This window comes from Talpa occidentalis, unplaced genomic scaffold (assembly GCF_014898055.3).
Source record: "Talpa occidentalis isolate TD23 unplaced genomic scaffold, MPIMG_talOcc4v2.1 talOcc4.8, whole genome shotgun sequence".
NCBI classification, from domain to species: Eukaryota; Metazoa; Chordata; class Mammalia; order Eulipotyphla; family Talpidae; genus Talpa; species Talpa occidentalis.
Window position 1 is genome coordinate 31,390,606 of NW_023605194.1, and position 14,564 is coordinate 31,405,169.

The window sequence follows — 14,564 nt, forward strand, 5'->3', positions numbered from 1 at the left end:
CTGCTAACTTAATGCTTCCCCCAAAAAGTATTGTGTCAATATTCAGGCCAAAATCCTGAGTGAAATCCAATTAATTCTCTAGCTCAACTGCACCAGAAGTGAAATAGATGAAAAGCAGCCAACATACGTACAGTAACAAATAATTTGAGGCACCAAAATAATTGTAAAAATAACTAAAATCACAGGTTAATATCATAGAATTTAGTAAACATGTTCAATTTCCTCGATGTTACTGGCTTTCATAGTTTTAGTTTAAAACCAAAGAGAAATTCACCTAAAAAAGAACTCCTCAATTTTCATTACTCTAAGAAAATGATTCAATCTCTATAAAATATCCTTAGGGCCTCCCAGGTGGCGCAGCGATTGAGTGCTAGGCTGCAAAGCTGCCCACAGCCTCTGCAAGGCTGGTTCCATCCCCGGCCGCAGGGCGGGGGTCCCACATGGTGCACAGACCTCTCCTGCCGCCCGCTGCTCCCCTCAGCAGTATACTTCGTCAGTCTGCCTGTTCTGCTCTCCGCTCTTTCTCTGGTGAATTCTCTTAACCTCCCATGCCTCTGATTGTACCCAGTGCTTGTATAATAAATAAATAAATAAATCTTTTAAAAAAATAAATAAATAGGGCCTCCCCGGTGGCGCAGCGGTGGAGCGCTGGGTGCGAAGCTGCCCGCAGCCTCTGCAGCGCAGGTTCAATCCCCGGCTGCTCCCCGGCCACCACATGGCGTGCAGACCTCTCCTGCCGCCCACTGTTCCCCTCAGCAGTGTACTTCGGTCCTTCTGCCTGCTCTGCTCCCCGCTTTGGCTCTGGTGAATTCTCTCACCCTCCTGCGCTTCTGACTGTACCCAGTGCTTGTATAAATAAATAAATAAATATTTAATAAATAAATAAAATATCCTTAAAGGATAAAGATTAATTTATCCTAGAGAGTCAGAGCTCAAGTCAAGCTTTACAGGATTGATAATCACATTTCTTCTTCCAACATAAAATTAATATAAATTGTCACCTTAAAGAGAAAAGGCATGAAAAGCACTTAAGAGCCAACCCAGCATTAAGAATTACTCCATAAATATTTCTCTTGAGTGCTCTTTCTGCTTTGATTCTGTACTCCAATGAAACCAATTAACTATCTTTATAATGATTTTATGTAAATTTACAAAAAAAAAATATGCATTATGACAAATGTAGGCTGAAAGTTTAAAATGACTAAGAGCAACAAAAGCAGAGAGGCAGTGTAATCAGTGGAGGAGACAAAAGCATCTCAAACCACTTACAATATCTTTCATACAAAGATTTTAAGGGAGGTCTTTATATAATGTTTGTGAAAATATTTTCATATTCAAGAAAATTAATCACAATTAAATCTATTTTGAATTTCAAGAATATTTTTTGTAGAAAAGAGCCATGCTCAATTTCTCTGCATTAGTAAATTGTGTAATAAAACATGAAATTCACAAAGGAAAAGCAAATCAGGCACTTTAATATGTCACTTTAGTGATCTATCCTTATGCAAAAGTACATATCACCATTCCAAGCATAGTCTAAACTTTTTTTTTAAAGATTTATTTATTGGGCCTCCCCGGTGGCGCAGCGGTTGAGCGCTGGGTTGCGACGCTGCCCGCAGCCTCTGCAGCTCTGGTTCAATCCCCGGCTGCTCCCCGGCCACCGGAGGAGGGTCCCACATGGCGGCCGCCCGCTGCTCCCCTCAGCAGTGTACCTTGGTCCTCTGCCTGCTCTCTGCTCCCCGCTCTGGCTCTGGTGAATTCTCTCACCCTCCCGCGCTTCTGACTGTACCCAGTGCTTGTATAAATAAAAAATAAATCTTTAAAAAAAAAAAAAAAAGATTTATTTATTCATGTATACAAGAACCCAGGTACAGGCCACATGTGCGGGAGGGTGAGAGGATTCACCAGAGACAGAGTGGGGAACAGAACAGGAAGACTGACTAAAATACACTGCTGAGGGAGCAGCAGGCCAGACAGGAGAGGTCTGCCACACCACGTGGGTATCTCCGCGGCAGGCTGGGATCGAATCTATGCTACAGAGGCTGTGGACAGTTTCGCAGTGCTGCGCTCAACTGCCTGCGCCACCAGGGAAGCCCATATTCTAAACTTTTAGGAGATGTGGGTGAATGGAAGAACAAGAGGGCATAAAAAAACTATACTATCTTTACAGTGTTGGTTTATATTTTATTTTTTTTAAAGGTTTATTTATTTATTTATACAAGCACTGGGTACAGTCAGAAGCGTGGGAGGGTGAGAGAATTTACCAGAGCCAGAGCGGGGAGCAGAGCAGGCAGAAGGACCGAAGTACACTGCTGGGGAGCAGCGGGCTGCAGGAGAGGTCTGCGCGCCATGTGGGACCCTCCTCCGGTGGCCGGGGAGCGCTGCAGAGGCTGCAACCCAGCGCTCAACCACTGCGCCACCGAGGAGGCCCGGTTATATTTTAATATTTTCATTCTTAAAACAAACTGAGACTCCCATTTGGCTGTGGATGGGCTGTCATGAGCACTAATATTATCAGGATAATATTTTAATAAACATGTCTCTTATTTCTTTCTAACTATGTTAAATAGTATTAAAACTACATAACATGATATATAGATATGCTGCTTTGAAAAACAGTTTGGCAGTTCTCAAAAGTTAAACAGAATTAGCCAGTCATTCCATCTTAGATATAGACCAAGGAGAACTGAAAAATATGTTCACATAAAAGCATTCACAAATGTACATTCAGCGGGCCATTCGGGGCCACAGACTCTCCATTCTAGAGCCATGACCCAATTTGTCCATAACCTCAGGGAGAAGGCCCGGTGCTGCTGCTGTGACTTACTCGAAACCTCGATTGGCCACATTTTGGAGCTATGCCAAGGTTGAGCTGGTTCCTCCAACCCCTGCTGAGATCCCTGCAGCTATTCAGAGCCTGAAAAAATAGTCAATAGTGCTAAAACTGGTAGCCACAAAGAGCTCACAGTCAAGGAAGCTCTGCTGAACGATTTGGTGGCCACTGAGGATTGGATGTGGTTCTATATTGACGAGATCATAGGCAAGCGTGAGCTCATTGGCTATAATGTTGGAAGACCAATCTTTAATATCTGATTATATTTGGTTTACTATTTGTGTATTCTTGGACCATGTGTAATCAGAAGGGTATTTGAATAAATGAATGTGTCAAAATGTAAAAAACAAAAAAAGCAAAAAAAAAAAAAAAAGCATTCACAAATGTTCACAGTGTACACACAACAGCCAAAAAGGGGAAACAATCCAAACATCCATCAACTGATGAATGGATAAACAAAATGTAGAATGGAGTATTATTCAGCCATAAAAAGGGATGAGATACTGACATATGCCACACCCTAGATAAACCATGAAGACATGCCAAGTGAAAGGATCCAAGATGTAAGGCAATATGTCATATGATTCCACTTATATGAAATATTCAGAGTAGGTAAGTCCATATATAGAGACAGAAGCAAATTACTGACTGCCAGGACTGGGAGAAAGAGAAAATATGGGGTAACTGCTTGATGGGCATAGAGTTTCCTTTGAACATGAAGAAAAAGTTCTGGAATTAGATACTGGTGATATTGCACAACATTGTGAATATCTTTAACACCACGAAACTTTCATGTTCTATGAATTATATCTCAATTAATAAAAGAAACCTTACAGAACAACAAAAAAAAGATGCTAGCATCTTATCTGAAAAAACTAACTTCCAAAATAAATGTTGATTATTTGGTACCTCTTTATTTTTCTTTAATTGAGGTGACCTTGGTTTACAGCACTGTACATGTTTAGGGTTATAGGCTTACCTCTTTGAATACATATTACCACAACATGCCCACCACCAAGTACCAATTATCCTCCACCACAGTGCAATGGGTACACTTCACCCTTTGCTCCCAAACCCTGGTGGTCTCAGTTCCCTAGTCAGATTGCAAGGGTTGGGTTTTTTTGGGGGTTTGGGGGAAAGAGTGGAGTGGAGGTTAGTTTTGTCTGTCCTTTGCTTGCTTTATATTCCACATGTAAGTGAAATCATCCATTTTGCGTCTTTTTCCTTCTGACTTATTTGTTTAGTATAACCGCTCCCCCCCCCACCCCGGTTCCATCCATGTTATCCCAAATAACAAGAGTTCACTTTTTTATATAGCTGAGTAGTATTCCACTGTGTATCTGTATAACATCTTTATCTACTCATCTATCACTGGGCTCTTCGGTTGTTTTCATAACTTGTCTTTTGTAAACAGTGCTGCAGTGAACATAGGCATGCATATATCCCTTCAAATTAGTGTTTTATATTCTTTGGATAGATGTCTAGGAGTGAAATTGCTGGATTATTTGGGAGGTCTGTTTAATATTTTGAGAAACCTCTGTATTGTTTTCCACAGGCACTAAACCAGCCTACATTCCCACCTAAGTGTATGAGGGCTCCTTTTTCTCCACACCCTTGCCAAATACTTATTGGTATCTCATTGTGATTTGATTTTGATTTGCATTTTCCCAATAAGTGATGATGAGCATTTTTTTCATGTGCTATTGCTAAGACAGCACATGGTAAGATATCGTACACCTACATATCTTATTTAGAGAAATGTCCATTCAGATCTTTGGCCTATTTTTTGATTGGGTTGTTTTGTTTTGATTTTTATGAGTTCTTGTACATCTTGCATATTAACCACTATCAGATGTATGAGGTACAAATATTCTCTCCCATTCAGTAGGATATCTTTTTGTAAAAACCTCATTGTTAATTTGATAAGAACATAACACCAAACATTTTTTCAAAATTAAGCCTTTTTCTATAATGCCCAATGCAATCCTTAAGCTTTTCTATTTGTTAAGAATTCCCATAAAACTCTTAGCAAGAGTTTTGCAATGTTTAGTAGATTCCTTCTGCCCAGTAGGAATCCAAACAATTCAAATGAATTTTAAAATGGACAGTTTATTGCCAGCATCATCATGAAGAATTTAGCATAGGAGAAAAATGTTTATTTCCAATGAAAAAAGGGCAAAAGATCAAAAACTTTTAAACAGCAGAATTTACTTGGTCTACTTTAGCACTCATAAACTTATCTTTGACATGCTTTTTTTTTTTAATTTTGATGTTCAACAGAGAAACACAACATCAAAAAATTTCCAGACCAAATGTAGTAATGGTCAATTAACCTACTTTACTTCAAATACAAGAGAAAATACCCCTTCTACTGACCCTAATTCTAAGGCAGGGCCAAATGCTGTCACCCATAATAACATGCCCAATTGTTTGTTAACAGTTCTTCCTGTCTATTCCCAGTGGGGTTGGAGTAGAGTAGGTTCTCCATATACAACAGTTCATTACATAAATTACCAAATTAAATAAAAGTTTCAAGCTAAAATAATAACATCTACTTTGGGCCCACACAAACCCGGCAATAGAACTCAATGCTTTATACATATTATTAACTTATTCCAACTTCATGACACCTTACTGATAGTTAAGTAACTTGCCTAAGGCCAAAACTCTAGACACAGCAAATTCAGGATTCAAGTCAAGATCTGTCAGACATAAAATAATTTTCACTAAAATAATCCAAAAATGGACTACAAAGGAATACATTTTCAATATAATTCGCAAACATTCGTATTCTCTAGAATACAGTTTCTAAATATTTAGGGAATGAGAAAGAAAAAAAGTTTTGTAAAGGACATTACTGAAGAATGAAGAGAGGTGTCTGGGAAACATGCAGTATATTGTGCCTACTATGTGCCAGGTGCTGTACTGGCTAGTTTAAATGCATGAACACATAACTGGTGCAACAATTTGGGGAGATACAATCAATACCTTCTTTTTTACAGAAGAGGAAACTGAAACTGAGAAGGTTCAGGAGGGTCCACAAGGTTATAGAAATTGCAAGGAACTAAAGTGAAATTAGACAGCAAATTTGGTCCAGTAATAAATATTTAGTGATTATCACTACTATGTATCAAAGCTAGAAGAGGCACTTAGAAAATTAAAGATTCCATACATACAGCTCAAACTAAAGACATTTTCCTTTTACTTAGGGGTAAATCATTGAAAAATTCTCAACTAATAGCTTTGTTTTAAATGGTTTTTCATGCTTTGGTTATGTATATATTGAATATTGCCCATAAACCCCAAAAGGTGATTGCCATGAAAACTGAACAGACCTCCAGTACAAAGCATGAAAATATAAGCAATTCTGTCCCGTGTGCATGATTTCAAACATATTAGTAGATGGAGAAGGCCACTTTGAAAATGTACTTCACATATTCTGGAGAATGATTTAAACCATTAAGCATTCTACAACGCTTTTGAAGGGCTGTCAGATTTTAAACGCCAACAGTGAAATTTTGAAAAGAACAGGAGAAGTCAGCACCAAAGCTAGTTTAACATTAATAATAAGTGATCTAATAAATAGGTCTATGTTTGCCCAGTCAGGTTTTGCTTATTATGTCAGTTGGAAAGCAGGAAGGAAACTGGTTTTAACTCCCATACAACCTGGATCATGACAACATCTCTTTATCAGCAATGTAGCTAACGTCAGCATAACACTGAGTACGTTCAAATTTAAAACATCTTTCTTTTCCCACCGTTTTCATGATTCATCCATGATATAGAATTGAGATATTTTCTCAGGGGGGAATATCTATTTATCTATTTATCTAATATCTATTTATCTAATATCTATTTATCTATTTATCGAGATTCTTCTATGTGCCAGATACAACATGAATTTTCTCATTTAATTCTCACAGCCACCTGACAAGATATTAATCTTGCCTTTTAGAGGAAGAAACAAATTTTGAGCAATGAAGTAACTTCTCTAAGGTCACATAGCTAGTAAAGAGGCAGAGCCAAGGTTCAAACTCAGATGTCAATTATTATAACATTCCACAACACTAAACAGCTGTCAGGTTCTTCACTTATAAAGAAACTTTCATTAAAAAAAAATTATAATATTATAATCAGAGCAGAGCAAACAGACTAAGTAGTGATTTAGATTATAAACTGGTTTGTGTCTCAAAAGTATTGCAGAATAATGTTGCCCTTTTTAAAATTCCTAGAAAGGTCATTGTAAAGGAGAATATGAAATGCCTTGAAGCCTAAATTCTAGGTTTTCAAAAGTAACAAATATAACATTTAATATTATCAACAGAGAACCATGTTTTTTTGAAGAAAAAAAAAAAAAAAAACTAACTCTACCCTAATACAATGGTGTTTTTAAAAATAGTGTAAGCTAGCTGAGAGCAGCATTTCCAGAGTTAACGGAATACAAGACAAATCCCTACAAAAATATTGAAAGATAATGAGCTTCCGTAGTCAAATAAGCTTGAGAAATGTTTGGTTTAATGCTGAACCTGTGGCTTTATCCATTGCAAACAGCACAATGTTGTGCCTGAGAGTCCTCTGAAGTCAGTCTATCTGGGTTTGATCCTTGGCTCTTCCACCTACTCTCCTAGATATGTCATGTTAGGCCTATTATTTAACACTCTGGACCTCAGTTTTCTCATCTGTCAAAAAAGAAAGAGGGAGAGAGGTAACTAGATAAGAGCCAGTTTTTGTAAAGATTAGAAAGAGTAATACATGTGAAACTGTTAAAACAGAGCCTCAAAATAGTTAGGGCTCAACAGATGTTAAATTATTAGTAGTAACATCACTTCCTTGAGCCTTTATTAAGCTGACAAAAGTCAGCATTCCTTATAAATTGCCAAAGGGAAGAGAAAGGAATATAAGTATGCCGTTTTCCAGGTTTATATGATTAAACTCCCTTTTTTTACAGGCTATCCCTCAAGAAGACTAAAGTCTTTTCAAAAAAAAATACTCTCAGAAATAATAGAGAATTCCATCAGTAAAAAAAATTTTTTTAAAGATAAGCAGGGCCTCCTTGGTGGCCTACGGGTTAAGTCACAGGGCTATCACCACACACCTGGGCCTGGGTTTGATCCCCAGTCAGGGAACTGGCCCATATGTGGCACAGCAGACCTTTCCTATCTCACCAGCTGCTCCCCTTAGCAGTGTATTTCAGTCAATCAGTCTCTTCTGCTCCCCACTCTGTCTCTAGTGAATGTTCTCACCCCCTACACCTTTGGCCTGCACCACAGTTCTTCTGTGCATAAATAAATAAATCTTTAAAAACTTAAAAAAGATAAGCACATCAGTGTGCTAGAAGCATAAAACAGTAGAGAAAACATAGAGCTCTGTGCCCCTTCTCTCCATATCTTGCCCTACACAGTTGGCCATTTTTGAGTTGCATACTTAATAATAAACTAGTAATTCTCCTTACAGATTCTAGCACATGGATTCTGTGTCTGGATCCTATCATGTAGTGGAATGGAATATTATTTTATTTTCCATTTGTGTAGCCTTCAATGGCTTTAAGAGATAGAAGAGTTATTCAATTATCTAAGATACTGTGAGGAACTTACTCAGTCATAACCCAGCATGGAATTATTTGAATAAGGACAAGAATGCTTTCCATTATCAATATATGGCCATCTAAGTCTTGTCTTAACTTGAAGTCAATATTAGAGTGATGCAGACACCCTGCATCATGAGAGCATACTTTAAATATGCCAAAGATTAGTGTAATGTAACCTCTGATTTTAAGAAAGGCATTTTGGGAGAGGTAAAACCTTTAGGGTATTATTCTTGGGTATTATTCTTTTCTTTTTTTTTTTTTTAGATTTATTTATTTATGCATACAAGAACTGGGGTACAGGCCAGAGGTGTGGGGGTGAGAGGATTCACCAGAGACAGAGTGGAGAATAGAAAAGCTGGATCTACTGAAATACACTGCTGAGGGGAGAGGTGGGTAAGTCAGGAGAGGTCTGCTGTGCCATGTGGGTAGCTCCCTGGCTGGGGATCGAACTCGTGCTTCAGTGGCTGCAGATAGTTTCATAGGCTGCATCTTAACCCCTTGCACCATCAGGGAGGCCCTCTTGGGTATTATTCTTAAATGACACATGTTCTAATTCCAATGATAAACATTTAATATATAGCATTTCACATCATACTTTATAAACCAAATATGATTTAAATACTGTTGTATTACTATTGGACATGTCTTCATATTGCTATCCCTTCCTTTAGGGACTCAGAACTTTCTGCACTCCCCCTCAATATGGCATCAAACTTCGCAAGGGCCTGACAACCTAATGACTTCTCACCCCCACTTTGGTCTCAGGGCTATCTCTACCCAAACTTGGTAGACTTGTCTACCCAAACTTGGAGTCAAGTTTATCAAGGTTAAAAGATCAAGTGAGCATCAATTGTTTTCCATCTCTTCCTTCCTCCTCACCCAAAGCTAAGCCTTGCCAAAGAAAAAAACAGCTCCATGCTAGGGTTCTTTAAAACATGCTAAGAACTCCCATTCAGTTAGCCCTTTCATTTTCCTCAATGCCCTTCTCAAAGTTATCCTTTTTCTCCTCAAACTTGCCACTACGATCACTACCTCATTTTCCTGTAATCTCAGCTGTTATCCCCCAACTTCATTGAAAACATTCATCAAGTGTGTTGATAACCCATTTCCTCACCTACCACCCAAACTTTTCTCCATCTGCACTATCCCTTCTTCCTTCACTCCTACTTCAATGGAAACCATATCCCTATTCCTACTCAAATTCAGTATGTTCAGTTTACTCCCTCTAATCTTAATGACGTCAATTAATCTCACATACATCTCCTTTCTTCTATATCTTCAACTTCTTGCTTTCTACTGACCTTTTCTATTTAGCATATAAACATGCTAAAGTCTTCCTCCCTATCTTGATACAAGGTGTCTTCTACCTACTATCTCAAATCTTTACTTTTTTTCAAAACTAAGATTGTTGAAAAGGATGTCTGCACTTATTTACATTCCTTTACAACTAGTTACTCTTTAGCAATCTGGCATTTATCCCTGCCTAGGAGACTCCACTGAAACTGAGCTATAGAACATGATCAATAAGCTACTTGTTGCTTTGTCCTTACAGTTCAGTATTTGCCACATGTGACACTGCTACCACTCTTTCTTAAAACTTCTCAGTCTTGATTTAACATTTAATGAAAATCTACTATATGACAAGAACTGCGGATAAAATGATGAGCATGAATAGTCACAGTCCTCATGGAGCTTAGAATCAAATAGGGGAAACTTCTATGACAATTCATACTCTTAACATCTCAGAGCATTCCTTCCTTTCTCCACTCAATCCTTAGAAGCAAATATTACCCCAGGGCTTCTTTCTTTGCTTTTCTCACATCCAACCTGGAATTACATATTTATATTACCCATTCACTAATGATGATTCTGAAAAGATTGTACTTCGATATTTATCTTGATAGTGTCTTTGATGCAAAAAAAAGTTTAATTTTGATGAAATTCAATTTATCTATTTTTTCTTTGGCTATTCATTCGTGCTTTTCATGCCATATTTAATCTGAGATCATGAATACTTACACCTGTGTTATTACTAAGAGTTGTATCATTTCATTTATTATATTTAGTTTTTTAATCCATTGAACCCAGAATTCTTGAAACCTAAGAACTCCAATGGCAGTAATAAAGGGCTTAAGCATATGAAGAGTTTTTAAATTCTAAAACTATGGTTTAAATATCACAAACCAAAGCAAGAACACTTAGCTGGCAGAGTTTACACCATAAACTACAGCACAGAGGAAATGACAGGTGATGACGTAAGTAAGTGCAATTTTCCCATAACAGTTGGAAAAAACATAAGCCTAGAGGAGAAGTTAGAAAGCGAAGGTATAGGACAGCTTAGGTATAAGTCCAGGATTCTACCTCCCATCCCACTGGGCTAAGTCTTGGGATAAAGAAGGGTAAGAAAGATCTCCAGTATGTTTAAGAAAAAGGACCCTGAATAGAAGATAATTATGTTTCTTTTTCCCAAGTTATGGTCCAGGGAAATGCAAGTCTTACAGCAAAAACTTACACCTAACCATATCAATGTATAGTAAACATGCCCAGACCATATTCCTGAAAAGCTGCCTCAGACTCCAAGCATGCCGGCATGATGTAGAACCATGATGTAAACCATTAAGTTTACTTTGGGTACAAAAGAGCCTGGAACTGAGGAAGAACCAACAAGCACAGATCTGTTGACCAGATGCCATAGTAGTACCAGGACCCCAGATGCAGCAGAGCACTGAGTGCCATTCAAGACTAGTCAGTCAAGGTACAACTTAGAAATGGCCAAGGACAGAGACTATCACAAAAATGAGATGTTCTATCTTCAGTGCCAGGAAAATTATGAGGTTTCTCTTACCAATACCCTCTACCCCAGGAAAAAAAGAAAAAGAGGGAAGCTAAGTGGAAAAACTGAACATTTATTCAAATGGCTGATTATTTACCTAGGGATCTGAGTTAATTTGTAATTAACTATGTTAAACCAGAAACTACTGACTTTATCCTAAATTGGCAAGATTTTTTTCTACTTCCCAAGAGAAAGCAACAGCTCCAGAGTTAAGGTAATTTTAGTTATAGAGAAATTAAGTTACATCTTTGCACATTCAAATCTGTAGTTTACAAAATTTATTCCTGCTATACTTCCAATGCGGTTTGCTGCTGCATAGACAGTAAAAGGCAAAGCTTTGTGTGTGTGTGTTAGCTACCTTTCCAAAAATCACAATACGATATTCTGCAACTCGACGACCGTAATTATACTGGTTTCTATCCATTCCTAAAACATGTCAAGGTCCTTCCTATATCATGGCTTTTCTATGTGCTATTTTCTTCATTTGCTATTTATTTCACTCTATTTCATTTGCTCCAACTCAACTTTTAGTTTCTATTTAAATATTTGCTCCTTGAAAATAATAAAAATTAAAGGTGAAATAAATGAAATAGATGTATGAAATAAATAAAATAGATGTATAATGAAATAGTCCACAATATCAATGAAACCAAAAGCTGGTTCTTTGAAAAAATAAACAAGATAGACAAACCTCTAACTAGGCTCACAAATAAAAAGAGGAAGAAAATTCAAATAAATAGAATCATAAATGAAAGAGGAGAAATTACAACATAGCAAAAATCTAGAGGATAATAAGAGATCACTGTGAACATTTAAATGCAAACAAATTCTGGATGAGATGGGCAAGTTCTCAGAATTATATACTACCCAAGGTTGAATAAGGAAGAACTATAAAGCTTGAACAAACCAATTAAAAGAAAGGAACGTGAAAAAGCAATCAAAACCCTTCCTAAAAACAAAAGCCCCGGTGCCAGATGGTTTCATAAGTGATTTCCACCTACTTTCAAAGATGAACTAACACCTATACTGCTCAAACTCTTTCAAAACATTAAGGACATTTCCCTTATGAGGTCAACATCACACTAATACCAAAACCAAACAAAGACAACACAGAAAAGAAAGTACAGGGCATCTCCCTAATGAACCCAGCTGTTAAAAATCCCTAAAATCTTAGCAAGCCAACTGCAACAACACATTAAAAGCATTATACACCATGACCAAGTGGAATTTATTCCAGGGACACAAAGATGGTTCAACATCCAAAAAGTTGATCAGTGTAATTCACATCAACAAAAAGAAACAAAGAAATCATATGAACACATGATACGCAGCAAAAAATCATTTGATAAAGTTCAACTCCGATTATGATGAAAGCCCTTGAAAAACTTGGGAACCTAGCTCTACATAGCCATATATGACAAACCCACAGCTAGCATCATTTTCAATAGTGAAAAACTGAAAGCTCTCCCATTAAGATCCAGTACAAGAGAAGGATGTCCATTCACACCTCTACTATTCAACATACTACTAGAAGTCCTTGCTAGAGCAATTAGGCAAGAGAATTCCAAATTGGGAAAGAAGTAAAACTATCATTATTTGCAGATGATATAACATATAGAGAGAATCCTTAAAAACTCATGGAAGAATTAATTTTTTTTTAATGCTCGACGTTATTTTTTTTAAAGGTTTATTTTTTATTTATACAAGAACTGGGGTATAGGCCAGAGGCGTGGGAGGGTGAGAGGATTCACCAGAGACAGAGCGGAGAACAGAAACAGGCAGAATGATCGAAATACACTGCTGAGGGGAGCAGCAGGTAAGACAGGAGAGGTCTGCGGCGCCACGTGGGTTGCTCAGCGGCCAGCAGGGATCAAAACCGGCACTGCAGAGGCTGCCGACAGCTTCACAGCGCTGAGCTCAACTACCTGCGCCACCAGGGAGGCCCCCAAATTAATTTTTTTTAATATCCAAAAGGTCAAGTTTACTATAAAAAGGGAGAGAAGAATAAGGGACACTTGCATAGACACAAGAGGTGTCCCTGAAAGGGACAGGTTTGTTAAGAGTGACTTGGATAGTCACAGGCAGGCAGCCTTGGAGGAGAGCTATCTCTGCTGCTTTGCAAAGTGAGAAAGTGGGTGAAGTAAAACACCTGCAGAGTCACAGATGGGCAGAAGAATTGCTGCCCCGTGGAAAAACTAATTTAAACAATAAACCAATCAGTAAAGTGGCAGGTTACAAAATCAATACACAAAAATCAGTTGCCTACCTATATGCAAGCAATCAGCCTTAGGAGGAAGAAATTAAGAAAACCATTCCATTTATAATCATACCCAAAGAAATTTATATACCTGGGAATAAATCCAACTAAGGAGGTGAAGTACCTACACAAGGAACATTATACTGTTAAAAAAAATAGAAGAGGGCCTCCCCGGTGGTGCAGCGGTTGAGCGCTGGTTTGCGAAGCTGCCCGCGGCCTCTGCGGCGCCGGTTCCATCCCCGGCTGCTCCCCAGCCATTGGAGGAGGGTCCCACATGGCGCGCAGACCTCTCCTGCCGCCCCCCGCTGCTCCCCTCAGCAGGGTACTTCAGTCCTTCTTCCTGCTCTGCTCCCCGCTCTGGCTCTGGTGAATTCTCTCACCCTCCCGCGCTTCTGACTGTACCCAGTGCATGTATACAAACAAACAAACAAATAAATAAATAAATAAAGCATGCCTCTATAAGAAAGAAAAAAGAAATAGAAGAACAGAGAAATGGAAAGATATTCTCTGCTCATGGATTAGAAGGATCAACATTATCAAAATTGCCATCCTACCCAAAGCAATTTAGATTCAGTGCAATTCCGATAAAAATCTCAATGGCATTCTTCAAAGAAATGGAACAAATATTGTATGGTGATGGATAGAAATTAGACTTTTAGTGTAGTATATGTAATGTATACAGATGTTGAATTTTAACGCTATATATCTGAAACTTAAGTAATGACATAACCCTTGATAATGATAATGATATGTTATCTCAATAGAAATTATTTTAAAAACAAAATAATTTCTAAATATTTCAATACAAATTATTATTTCAAAAACAATTTATAAAAGTGGAAATTTGAATATACCCAGTGATTACGTTTTCAATTAGCAGTACCTTAATTACATCATGGAGTGCTTAATAATACTACATGCATATTTTTATGTATTATTCTTTTGCTTTTCAGAATTTTCAAGTTTTATCTTATTTTTAAATTTTCTAATTCAGTTATTACTGCTTTATCTGATAGAGAAAACTTAGAAAATTTAAATGTCCCAAAATGAGAGC